The sequence below is a fragment of the Hypanus sabinus genome, assembly GCF_030144855.1.
Source record: "Hypanus sabinus isolate sHypSab1 chromosome 24 unlocalized genomic scaffold, sHypSab1.hap1 SUPER_24_unloc_22, whole genome shotgun sequence".
Classification (NCBI taxonomy): Eukaryota; Metazoa; Chordata; class Chondrichthyes; order Myliobatiformes; family Dasyatidae; genus Hypanus; species Hypanus sabinus.
Window position 1 is genome coordinate 115,743 of NW_026778936.1, and position 13,773 is coordinate 129,515.

At 51.5% G+C, this 13,773-nt stretch overlaps 1 protein-coding gene across 4 annotated transcripts in view; it reads right to left on the bottom strand.

Annotated features, from left to right (window-relative positions):
* Positions 1–13,500, bottom strand: part of LOC132385495 (myosin-10-like) — a 124,753-nt gene extending 111,253 nt beyond the window's left edge. The window contains exon 1 of one of the 4 annotated variants that reach the window (XM_059957604.1): positions 13,384–13,500. The gene's annotated coding sequence lies outside the window, so the exon portion shown is untranslated. Of the gene's footprint in view, positions 1–10,940; positions 10,962–11,534; positions 11,606–12,298; positions 12,367–13,383 lie in introns of those variants that run through there. The other 3 variants (XM_059957606.1, XM_059957605.1, XM_059957608.1) reach the window with 3 other exon arrangements.
* Between the last annotated feature and the right edge of the window lie 273 nt (positions 13,501–13,773).

Genomic DNA, 13,773 nt, shown 5'->3' on the forward strand with positions numbered 1-13,773 from the left:
CACCACGTACAACCCTTATCATCTGAGAGAATGACCATACTTCCCCATTGCAAGTACATATGTCAACACGTACAACCCTTATCATCTGAGAATGACCATACTTCCCCATTCCAAGTAGACATGTCACCACGTACAACACTTATCATCTGAGAGAGTGACCATACTTCCCCATTCCAAGTAGATATGTCACCACGTACAACCGTTATCATCTGAGAGGATGACCATACTTCCCCATTCCAAGTAGATATGACACGACATACAACTCTTATCATCTGGGAATGACCATACTTCCCCATTCCAAGTAGATATGTCACCACGTACAACCCTTATCATCTGAGAATGACTATACTTCCCCATTCCAAGTAGATATGTCACCAGGTACAGCCCGTATCATCTGAGAATGACCATACTTCCCAATTCCAAGTAGATATGTCACCATGTACAATCCCTATCATCTGAGAGGATGACCATACTTCCCCATTCCAAGTAGATATGTCACCAGGAACAGCCCGTATCATCTGAGAATCACCATACTTCCCCAACCAAGTAGATATGTCACCACGTACAACCCTTATCATCTGAGAGAATGAACATACTTCCCCCTTCCAAGTAGATATGTCACGACGTACAACCCTTATCTGAGAGAATGACCATACTTCCCCCTTCCAAGTAGATATGTGACCACGTACAACCCTTATCATCTGAGAATGACCATACTTCCCCATTCCAAGTAGATATGTCACCACGTACAGCCCTTATCATCTGAGAGAATGACCATACTTCCCCATTCCATGTAGATATGTCACCACGTACAACCCTTATCATCTGAGAGAATGACCATACTTCCCCATTCCAAGTAGATATGTCACCAGGTACAACCATTATCATCTGAGAATGACCATACTTCCCCATTCCAAGTAGATATGTGACCACGTACAACCCTTATCATCTGAGAATGACCATACTTCTCCATTCCAAGTAGATATGTCACAACGTACAACCCTTATCATCTGAGAGGATGACCATACTTCCCCATTCCAAGTAGATATGTCACCACGTACAACCCTTATCATCTGAGAATGACTATACTTCCCCATTCCAAGTAGATATGTCACCAGGTACAGCCCGTATCATCTGAGAATGACCATACTTCCCAATTCCAAGTAGATATGTCACCATGTACAATCCCTATCATCTGAGAGGATGACCATACTTCCCCATTCCAAGTAGATATGTCACCAGGAACAGCCCGTATCATCTGAGAATCACCATACTTCCCCATTCCAAATAGATATGTCACCACGTACAACGCTTATCATCTGAGAATGACCATACTTCCCCACTCCAAGTACATGTCACCACGTACAACCCTTATCATCTGAGAGAATGACCATACTTCCCCATTCCAAGTAGATATGTCACCACGTACAACGCTTATCATCTGAGAATGACCATACTTCCCCACTCCAAGTACATGTCACCATGTACAACCCTTATCATCTGAGAGAATGACCATACTTCCCCATTCCAAGTACATATGTCACCACGTACAGCCCTTATCATCTGAGAGAATGACCATACTTCCCCATTGCAAGTAGATATGTCACCACGGACAACCCTTATCATCTGAGAGAATGACCATACTTCCCCATTCCTAGTAGGTATGTCACCACGTACAACCCTTATCAGAGAATGACAACACTTCCCCATTCCAAGTAGATATGTCACCACGTACAGCCCTTATCATCTGAGAGAATGACCATACTTCCCCATTCCATGTAGATATGTCACCACGTACAACCCTTATCATCTGAGAGAATGACCATACTTCCCCATTCCAAGTAGATATGTCACCAGGTACAACCATTATCATCTGAGAATGACCATACTTCCCCATTCCAAGTAGATATCTGACCACGTACAACCCTTATCATCTGAGAATGACCATACTTCTCCATTCCAAGTAGATATGTCACAACGTACAACCCTTATCATCTGAGAATGACCATACCTCCCCATTCCAAGTACATATGTCAACACGTACAACCCTTATCATCTGAGAATGACCATACCTCCCCATTCCAAGTACATATGTCACCACGTACAACCCTTATCATCTGAGAATGACCATACTTCCCCATTCCAAGTACATATGTCACCACGTACAACCCTTATCATCCGAGAGAATGACCATACTTCCCCATTCCTAGTAGATATGTCACCACGTACAACCCTTATCATCTGAGAATGACCATACTTCCCCATTCCAAGTAGATATGTCACCACGTACAGCCCTTATCATCTGAGAGAATGACCATACTTCCCCATTCCAAGTACATATGTCACCACGTACAACCCTTATCATCTGAGAGAATGACCATACTTCCCCATTCCAAGTAGATATGTCACCACATACAGCCCTTATCATCTGAGAGAATGACCATACTTCCCCATTCCAAGTACATATGTCACCACGTACAACCCTTATCATCTGAGAGAATGACCATACTTCCCCATTCCTAGTAGATATGTCACCACGTACAACCCTTATCATCTGAGAGAATGACCATACTTCCCCATTCCAAGTACATATGTCACCACGTACAACCCTTATCATCTGAGAGAATGACCATACTTCCCCATTCCAAGTACATATGTCACCACGTACAACCCTTATCATCTGAGAGAATGAGCATACTTCCCCATTCCAAGTAGATATGTCAGCACGTACAACCTTTATCATCTGAGAGGATGACCATACTTCCCCATTCCAAGTAGATATGTCACGACGTACAACCCTTATCTCTGAGAGAATGACCATACTTCCCCATTCCTAGTAGATATGTCACCAGGTACAACCCTTATCATCTGAGAGAATGACCATAGTTCCCCCTTCCAAGTAGATATATCACCACGTACAATCCTTATCTGAGAGAATGACCATACTTCCCAATTCCAAGTAGATATGTCACCACGTACAGCCCTTATCATCTGAGAGAATGACCATACTTCCCCATTCCATGTAGATATGTCACCACGTACAACCCTTATCATCTGAGAGAATGACCATACTTCCCCATTCCTAGTAGATATGTCACCACGTACAACCCTTATCATCTGAGAATGACCATACTTCCCCATTCCAAGTACATATGTCACCACGTACAACCCTTATCATCTGAGAGAATGACCATACTTCCCCATTCCAAGTAGATATGTCACCACGTACAACCCTTATCATCTGAGAGAATGGCCATACTTCCCCAATCCAAGTCGATTTGTCACCACGTAAAACCTTATCATCTGAGAATGACCATACTTCCCTATTCCAAGTACATATGTCAACACGTACAACCCTTACCATCTGAGAATGACCATACTTCTCCATTCCATGTAGATATGTCACCACGTACAACCCTTATCATCTGAGAGAATGACCATACTTCTCCATTCCAAGTAGATATGTCACCACGTACAACCCTTATCATCTGAGAGAATGACAATACTTCCCCATTCCAAGTAGATATGTCACCACGTACAACCCTTATCATCTGAGAGAATGACCATACTTCCCCATTCCAAGTAGATATGTCACCACGTACAACCCTTATCATCTGAGAGAATGACAATACTTCCCCATTCCAAGTAGATATGTCACCACGTACAACGCTTATTATCTGAGAATGACCATACTTTCCCATTCCAAGTAGATATGTCACCACGTACAACCCTTATCATCTGAGAGAATGATCATACTTCCCCATTCCAAGTAGATATGTCACCACGTACAGCCCTTATCATCTGAGAGAATGACCATACTTCCCCATTCCAAGTAGATATGTCACCACGTACAACCCCTATCATCTGAGAGAATGACCATACTTCCCCATTCCAAGTAGATATGTCACCACGTACAACCCCTATCATCTGAGAGAATGACCATACTTCCCCATTCCAAGTAGATATGTCACCACGTACAGCCCTTATCATCTGAGAGAATGACCATACTTCCCCATTCCAAGTAGATATGTCACCACGTACAACGCTTATCATCTGAGAGAATGACCATACTTCCCCACTCCAAGTACATGTCACCACGTACAACCCTTATCATCTGAGAGAATGACCATACTTCCCCATTCCAAGTACATATGTCACCACGTACAGCCCTTATCATCTGAGAGAATGACCATACTTCCCCATTCCAAGTAGATATGTCACCACGTACAACCATTATCATCTGAGAGGATGACCATACTTCCCCATTCCAAGTAGATATGTCACGACGTACAACCCTTATCATCTGAGAATGACCATACTTCCCCATTCCAAGTAGATATGTCACCACGTACAACCCTTATCATCTGAGAATGACCAAACCTCCCCATTCCAAGTAGATATGTCACCACGTACAACCCTTATCATCTGAGAGAATGACCATACTTCCCCATTCCAAGTAGATATGTCACCACGTACAACCCTTATCATCTGAGAGAATGACCATACTTCCCCATTCCTAGTAGATATGTCACCACGTACCGCCCTTATCATCTGAGAGAATGACCATACCTCCCCATTCCAAGTACATATGTCACCACGTACAACCCTTATCAACTGAGAATGACCATACTTCCCCATTCCAAATACATATGTCACAACGTACAACCCTTATCATCTGAGAGAATGACCATACTTCCCCATTCCAAGTAGATATGTCACCACGTACAACCCTTATCATCTGAGAGAATGACCATACTTCCCCATTCCAAGTAGATATGTCACCACGTACAACACTTATCATCTGAGAATGACCATACTTCCCCACTCCAAGTACATGTCACCACGTACAACCCTTATCATCTGAGAGAATGACCATACTTCCCCATTCCTAGTAGATATGTCACCACGTACCGCCCTTATCATCTGAGAGAATGACCATACTTCCCCATTCCAAGTACATATGTCACCACGTACAACCCTTATCATCTGAGAGAATGACCATACTTCCCCATTCCAAGTACATATGTCACCACGTACAACCCTTATCATCTGAGAGAATGACCATACTTCCCCATTCCAAGTAGATATGTCAGCACGTACAACCTTTATCATCTGAGAGGATGACCATACTTCCCCATTCCAAGTAGATATGTCACGACGTACAACCCTTATCTCTGAGAGAATGACCATACTTCCCCATTCCTAGTAGATATGTCACCAGGTACAACCCTTATCATCTGAGAGAATGACCATAGTTCCCCCTTCCAAGTAGATATATCACCACGTACAATCCTTATCTGAGAGAATGACCATACTTACCAATTCCAAGTAGATATGTCACCACGTACAGCCCTTATCATCTGAGAGAATGACCATACTTCCCCATTCCATGTAGATATGTCACCACGTACAACCCTTATCATCTGAGAGGATGACCATACTTCCCCATTCCAAGTAGATATGTCACGACGTACAACCCTTATCTCTGAGAGAATGACCATACTTCCCCATTCCTAGTAGATATGTCACCAGGTACAACCCTTATCATCTGAGAGAATGACCATAGTTCCCCCTTCCAAGTAGATATATCACCACGTACAATCCTTATCTGAGAGAATGACCATACTTCCCAATTCCAAGTAGATATGTCACCACGTACAGCCCTTATCATCTGAATGACCATACTTCCCCATTCCATGTAGATATGTCACCACGTACAGCCCTTATCATCTGAGAGAATGACCATACTTCCCCATTCCAACTTGATATGTCACCACGTACAACCCTTATCATCTGAGAGGATGACCATACTTCCCCATTCCAAGTAGATATGTCACCACGTACAACCCTTATCATCTGAGAGAATGACCATACTTCCCCATTCCAAGTAGATATGTCACCACGTACAACCCTTATCATCTGAGAGAATGACCATACTTCCCCCTTCCAAGTCGATATGTCACCACGTACAACCCTTATCTGAGAAAATGACCATACTTCCCCCTTCCAAGTAGATATGTGACCACGTACAACCCTTATCATCTGAGAATGACCATACTTCCCCATTCCAAGTAGATATGTCACCAGGTACAGCCCGTATCATCTGAGAATGACCATACTTCCCCATTCCAAGTAGATATGTCACCACGTACAACCCTTATCTGAGAGAATGACCATACTTCCCAATTCCAAGTAGATATGTCTCCACGTACAACCCTTATCATCTGAGAGAATGACCATACTTCCCCATTCCAAGTAGATATGTCACCACGTACAACCCTTATCATCTGAGAGAATGACCATACTTCCCCATTCCAAGTAGACATGTCACCACGTACAAACCTTATCATCTGAGAGAATGACCATACTTCCCCATTCCAAGTAGATATGTCACCACGTACAACCCTTATCATCTGAGAGAATGACCATACTTCCCCCTTCCAAGTAGATATGTCACCACGTACAACCCTTATCTGAGAGAATGACCATACTTCCCAATTCCAAGTAGATATGTCACCACGTACAACCCTTATCATCTGAGAGAATGACCATACTTCCCCATTCCATGTAGATATGTCACCACGTACAGCCCTTATCATCTGAGAGAATGACCATACTTCCCCATTCCAACTTGATATGTCACCACGTACAACCTTTATCATCTGAGAGAATGACCATACTTCCCCCTTCCAAGCAGATATGTGACCACGTACAACCCTTATCATCTGAGAATGACCATACTTCCCCATTCCAAGTAGATATGTCACCACGTACCGCCCTTATCATCTGAGAGAATGGCCATACCTCCCCATTCCAAGTACATATGTCACCACGTACAACCCTTATCATCTGAGAATGACCATACTTCCCCATTCCAAGTACATATGTCACCACGTACAACCCTTATCATCTGAGAGAATGACCATACTTCCCCATTCCAAGTAGATATGTCACCACGTACAGCCCTTATCATCTGAGAGAATGACCATACTTCCCCATTCCGTAGATATGTCACCACGTACAACCCTTATCATCTGAGAATGACCATACTTCCCCATTCCAAGTAGATATGTCACCACGTACAACCCTTATCATCTGAGAGAATGACCATACTTCCCAATTCCAAGTAGATATGTCACCACGTACAACCCTTATCATCTGAGAATGACCATACTTCCCCATTCCAAGTACATATGTCACCACGTACAACCCTTATCATCTGAGAGAATGACCATACTTCCCCATTCCAAGTAGATATGTCACCACGTACAGCCCTTATCATCTGAGAGAATGACCATACTTCCCCATTCCGTAGATATGTCACCACGTACAACCCTTATCATCTGAGAATGACCATACTTCCCCATTCCAAGTAGACATGTCACCACGTACAAACCTTATCATCTGAGAGAATGACCATACTTCCCCATTCCAAGTAGATATGTCACCACGTACAACCCTTATCATCTGAGAGAATGACCATACTTCCCAATTCCAAGTAGATATGTCACCACGTACAACCCTTATCATCTGAGAGAATGACCATACTTCCCCATTCCATGTAGATATGTCACCACGTACAGCCCTTATCATCTGAGAGAATGACCATACTTCCCCATTCCAACTTGATATGTCACCACGTACAACCCTTATCATCTGAGAGAATGACCATACTTCCCCATTCCAACTAGATATGTCACCACGTACAACCCTTATCATCTGAGATAATGACCATACTTCCCCATTCCTAGTAGATATGTCACCACGTACAACCGTTATCATCTGAGATAATGACCATACTTCCCCATTCCAAGTAGATATGTCACCACGTACAACCCTTATCATCTGAGATAATGACCATACTTCCCCATTCCAAGTAGATATGTCACCACGCACAACCCTTATCAGAGAATGACCATACTTCCCCATGCCAAGTAGATATGTCACCACGTACAACCCTTATCATCTGAGAGAATGACCATACTTCCCCATTCCAAGTAGATATGTCACCACGTACAACCCTTATCATCTGAGAGAATGACCATACTTCCCCATTCCAAGTAGATATGTCACCACGTACAACCCTTATCATCTGAGAGAATGACCATACTTCCCCATTCCGAGTAGATATGTCACCACGGACAACCCTTGTGGGTACACTCAACATGGAGATCACATCTGAAGAGTACACGGCCCCTGACATTGAAATCTGAATCTAACCCCACAACAGTAAGAGAATCAATGATGCCTGCACCAACCAGTGCCAAAGACAACACAATTCCAAAAATACATAAGTAAATAATTATAGATGAATAAGCAATAAATATCACGAACATGATTTGAAGAGCCCTTGACCCTAGGTCGTGGGGACATTTCAGTGGCAGGGCAAATTAAGTTACCCCATTTGGTTGAGGCTCCTGATCGATGAGGGCTGTTCATGAAGCTGATGGTGTGGGTCCTGAGGCTCCTGTCCCCTCTCCCGATGGATATGCAGCCTTCCTGCTGATTTGCTCACTGGCTCTTTCCAAACGTTGGTAGATCCCGTCTCCGAGAACTTCCCGCAATAACTTCGCCACGACCAATCGGGCCTTCAGTTCCCGGATTTAGGGACACAGAGTGGAACAGGTCTTTACGGCCCAAAGGGCCGAACACCCACCCAACCTACTTCACCCTAGTCTAATCACAGGACAATTCACAATGACCAATTAACCAGCACAGCGATGGAACCCGCACAGTGACAGGGAAAACAATGACATCGTGCAAGATGTCAGGGTCTGCAACACGCTAACCTTTCGGAAAGGTTCCCGATGAGCCTGCTCAACCTCTAATTCCGGCGGTTCTAGACTATCACGGAATACTTCTTTTCACCCCACTGAGCACATCTACACAAAGCGCTGCCGGTCCATCATCAGGAACCCCCACCACCCAGGCTCTCTTCTCACTGACATCAGGAAGGCGGTACAGGACTCGCACCACCAGGCTCCTGAACCAGTGGGGATAACTTCCCTCACCCTATCACTGAACTGCTCCCACGAGCTACTGTGGGAAACCGGTTTTTAAACAAACTCACGTATTTTTCACACTCACTGGCAGAAAGTGGTACAGCAGCTAAACTAACGGTTTATCACCGTCCTCATTTTTCATTGGCTAAACACCCACGTGATGTCACTGTTTTAATTACATAGCCTATTAACTAGTTTATTCCTATTGAAGGAATTTTCCTCAGTCTATTATAAAAGTGATGGATTTTTCAGAGCTGCCATCTTGGCTTCTTTATTGTTTTTGTATTCACACCCGTTCCATCGTTTCTCAGCTCTTTATTTAGTTTGCTGAGTATTTGTGTACTCTTAAAATAAGCTGAAATCTTGGAATTAAAACTGCTCATCACCCCCGACTCCTGAAAGAACGCTAAGGATCAGAAAATAAACAGAGGTCAAACATGGTGGACTCACTTCCATCTCACGTTCTTGATTTTTAAAATTCATTGCTATTATTTATTTCTGTATTTGCACGACTGGCTGGTTTTTGCACTCTGGGTGTCTGTCCTGTTGGTTGCAATCGTTGAGCTTCTTGGTTTTACTGTGAATGCCCACAAGAAAACTAATTTCACGTTTGTATTTGGTGACACATGTACTTTCAGCTTTTCTCCAAGGCACCATCCCTTCTCCATGCCTACATGGTTGATCTGCAAGAATATCCACCTGTTCACACTCTGGCAAGGAATATTTCTGGGTTCTCCCTAACTGCTTCTGCCCATCTACTTTCTTTCCCGACATCAGCCAGTTGCTGCCACCAACAAGTCCGGAAGTCGCCTACTTCGAGAAACCCGATCTCAAACCTTGGGCCGGGTATGGGGCAACCGACCCCATCCCACTGCAGAAGCTCCAGGTCCGGGGTTCGCTGTGGCCACAGGAATCACCTGTCTGTCGGCTGAGTACAGAGGCCTGTGACCCAGTGAGCGAGATGGGCTTGGACAGGAATGTGGGCGGGTGACAGGTGTAGGCTGGAGAGACAGAGATGCAATCACCGAACCCAAGGTGAATCCCCCTCGCACCTTTCGAACAGCAAAGGTGCTGCCTGCATTGGAGGAGAGGCTGCGGAGACTTGCAAGGATTTAAATACCAGAGGGCATGCATTTCCGATCCAAAGGAGAGGGATGTGAGGCCCAAGCGGCGTTTTACACACGGAGAGTGGCGGATGCGCTGCGGGGAGGCTTCTAAGACATGTTTTGATGGCCACATGAACGGGGAGGGGGGTGAATGGACGAAGGGCTGGGCTATTCCAGATGCGACCTCGCACCGTTCGCCGCAACGCTCCGCCAGCACACAACGAGCAATTCAGACAACTGCAGATGACCACAAGCGAATGTCCCCACACAAAAAAAACGTCAGGCATCCTGACACAAATTCCACCCCCTCCCCTCCTCCCCAAACACTCGCAGGAATTACAGATGCAGGTCACCAAAAAGAAAAGCATCAATAAAATCCTGGCACAAGACCTGACGGTCGCCAGCTTGCCAGCAATGCGCAGTCAACCTCCGGAGTCAGGTGTGCATCGCAACTTGCGCGGGCTTGGAGATGACTTCGACACCAAGTGAACCAGATTTAGAAAATGTCACCCTCCTAGCGACAGGGCAGGAAAAAACGCCAAACCCTCTCTTGCAGCAAAACATACAAATAACGAACGCAATGCCCCCCCCCCCCCCCCCACGCCACACATCCGAGCAGTGGGCAATCTCGCGTACACATTCTTCCCTGCAGGAACCCGGTGCAGTTAAGGAGGTAGAAACTGCGGGAAATGCCCCCCTAACCCCACTGCATTCAATACCTTGCAGGTGAATGGCATTTAAAAAGTAAAACCTCCCGTGCAGGAAGAGCAGATGCAGATGATGGCAACCGCTGCATGTAGTGCAGAGGGGACGGAGGGGCTCCGGTGCTCACCTGCCGGCCGAGGGGCTCCGGCTCCGGTCCCGGTCGCAGTGCGCTGGGCTCGGCCGAGGGGACGGAGGGGCTCCGGTCCCGGTCGCAGTGCGCTGGGCTCGGCCGAGGGACGGAGGGGCTCCGGTGCTCACCTGCCGGCCGAGGGGCTCCGGCTCCGGTCCCGGTCGCAGTGCGCTGGGCTCGGCCGAGGGGACGGAGGGGCTCCGGTCCCGGTCGCAGTGCGCTGGGCTCGGCCGAGGGACGGAGGGGCTCCGGTGCTCACCTGCCGGCCGAGGGGCTCCGGCTCCGGTCCCGGTCGCAGTGCGCTGGGCTCGGCCGAGGGGACGGAGGGGCTCCGGTGCTCACCTGCCGGCCGAGGGGCTCCGGCTCCGGTCCCGGTCGCAGTGCTCTGGGCTCGGCCGAGGGGACGGAGGGGCTCCGGTGCTCACCTGCCGGCCGAGGGGCTCCGGCTCCGGTCGCAGTGCGCTGGGCTCGGCCGAGGGGACGGAGGGGCTCCGGTGCTCACCTGCCGGCCGAGGGGCTCCGGCTCCGGTCCCGGTCCCGGTCGCAGTGCGCTGGGCTCGGCCGAGGGGACGGAGGGGCTCCGGTGCTCACCTGCCGGCCGAGGGGCTCCGGTCCCGGTCCCGGTCGCAGTGCGCTGGGCTCGGCCGAGGGGACGGAGGGGCTCCGGTCCCGGTCCCGGTCCCGGTCGCAGTGCGCTGGGCTCGGCCGAGGGGACGGAGGGGTCCCGGTCCCGGTCCCGGTCGCAGTGCGCTGGGCTCGGCCGAGGGGACGGAGGGACTCCGGTGCTCACCTGCCAGCCGAGGGGCTCCGGCTCCGGTCCCGGTCCCGGTCCCGGTCGCAGTGCGCTGGGCTCGGCCGAGGGGACGGAGGGGCTCCGGTGCTCACCTGCCAGCCGAGGGGCTCCGGTCCCGGTCCCGGTCCCGGTCGCAGTGCGCTGGGCTCGGCCGAGGGGACGGAGGGGCTCCGGTGCTCACCTGCCGGCCGAGGGGCTCCGGTCCCGGTCGCAGTGCGCTGGGCTCGGCCGAGGGGACGGAAGGGCTCCGGTGCTCACCTGCCGGCCGAGGGGCTCCGGTCCCGGTCCCGGTCGCAGTGCGCTGGGCTCGGCCGAGGGGACGGAGGGGCTCCGGTCCCGGTCCCGGTCGCAGTGCGCTGGGCTCGGCCGAGGGGACGGAGGGGCTCCGGTGCTCACCTGCCGGCCGAGGGGCTCCGGTCCCGGTCCCGGTCGCAGTGCGCTGGGCTCGGCCAAGGGGACGGAGGGGCTCCGGTGCTCACCTGCCGGCCGAGGGGCTCCGGTCCCGGTCCCGGTCGCAGTGCGCTGGGCTCGGCCGAGGGGACGGAGGGGCTCCGGTGCTCACCTGCCGGCCGAGGGGCTCCGGTCCCGGTCCCGGTCCCGGTCGCAGTGCGCTGGGCTCGGCCGAGGGGACGGAGGGGCTCCGGTGCTCACCTGCCGGCCGAGGGGCTCCGGTCCCGGTCCCGGTCACGGTCGCAGTGCGCTGGGCTCGGCCGTGGGGACGGAGGGGCTCCGGTGCTCACCTGCCGGCCGAGGGGCTCCGGTCCCGGTCCCGGTCACGGTCGCAGTGCGCTGGGCTCGGCCGTGGGGACGGAGGGGCTCCGGTGCTCACCTGCCGGCCGAGGGGCTCCGGTCCCGGTCCCGGTCACGGTCGCAGTGCGCTGGGCTCGGCCGAGGGGACGGAGGGGCTCCGGTGCTCACCTGCCGGCCGAGGGGCTCCGGTCCCGGTCGCAGTGCGCTGGGCTCGGCCGAGGGGACGGAGGGGCTCCGGTGCTCACCTGCCGGCCGAGGGGCTCCGGTCCCGGTCGCAGTGCGCTGGGCTCGGCCAAGGGGACGGAGGGGCTCCGGTGCTCACCTGCCGGCCGAGGGGCTCCGGTCCCGGTCGCAGTGCGCTGGGCTCGGCCGAGGGGACGGAGGGGCTCCGGTGCTCACCTGCCGGCCGAGGGGCTCCGGTCCCGGTCCCGGTCCCGGTCGCAGTGCGCTGGGCTCGGCCGAGGGGACGGAGGGGCTCCGGTGCTCACCTGCCGGCCGAGGGGCTCCGGTCCCGGTCGCAGTGCGCTGGGCTCGGCCAAGGGGACGGAGGGGCTCCGGTGCTCACCTGCCGGCCGAGGGGCTCCGGTCCCGGTCGCAGTGCGCTGTGCTCGGCCGAGGGGACGGAGGGGCTCCGGTGCTCACCTGCCGGCCGAGGGGCTCCGGTCCCGGTCCCGGTCCCGGTCGCAGTGCGCTGGGCTCGGCCGAGGGGACGGAGGGGCTCCGGTGCTCACCTGCCGGCCGAGGGGCTCCGGTCCCGGTCGCAGTGCGCTGGGCTCGGCCGAGGGGACGGAGGGGCTCCGGTGCTCACCTGCCGGCCGAGGGGCTCCGGTCCCGGTCCCGGTCCCGGTCGCAGTGCGCTGGGCTCGGCCAAGGGGACGGAGGGGCTCCGGTGCTCACCTGCCGGCCGAGGGGCTCCGGTCCCGGTCCCGGTCGCAGTGCGCTGGGCTCGGCCGAGGGGCGGAGGCCCGGCTTGCGGTCCCGCCTCGCAAACAAGCCCCGCTCCGCCCTCCTGCGCCTGCGCCGCCGGATGGGCGGGGCGTTCTGCACCTCCCAACCAATGGTCCATCGATGACGGATGCGGGTTGGTCCAATGGAAGGGCAAACCGTCCAGTGACTCATCTATTGGCGCGAGTGGGGAGGCTGCAGCCAATCGGGGTCAGCACGTGGGCCGTTTGATTGATGGACTTGTTGACCACTGCCTGCTCGGAAGCTGTGATTGATTGGAGAGATTTGCCAATAGGATGCGAGGCCGGGGTGATTGGCAGGAGGGAAGCGCAATGAGGAGGC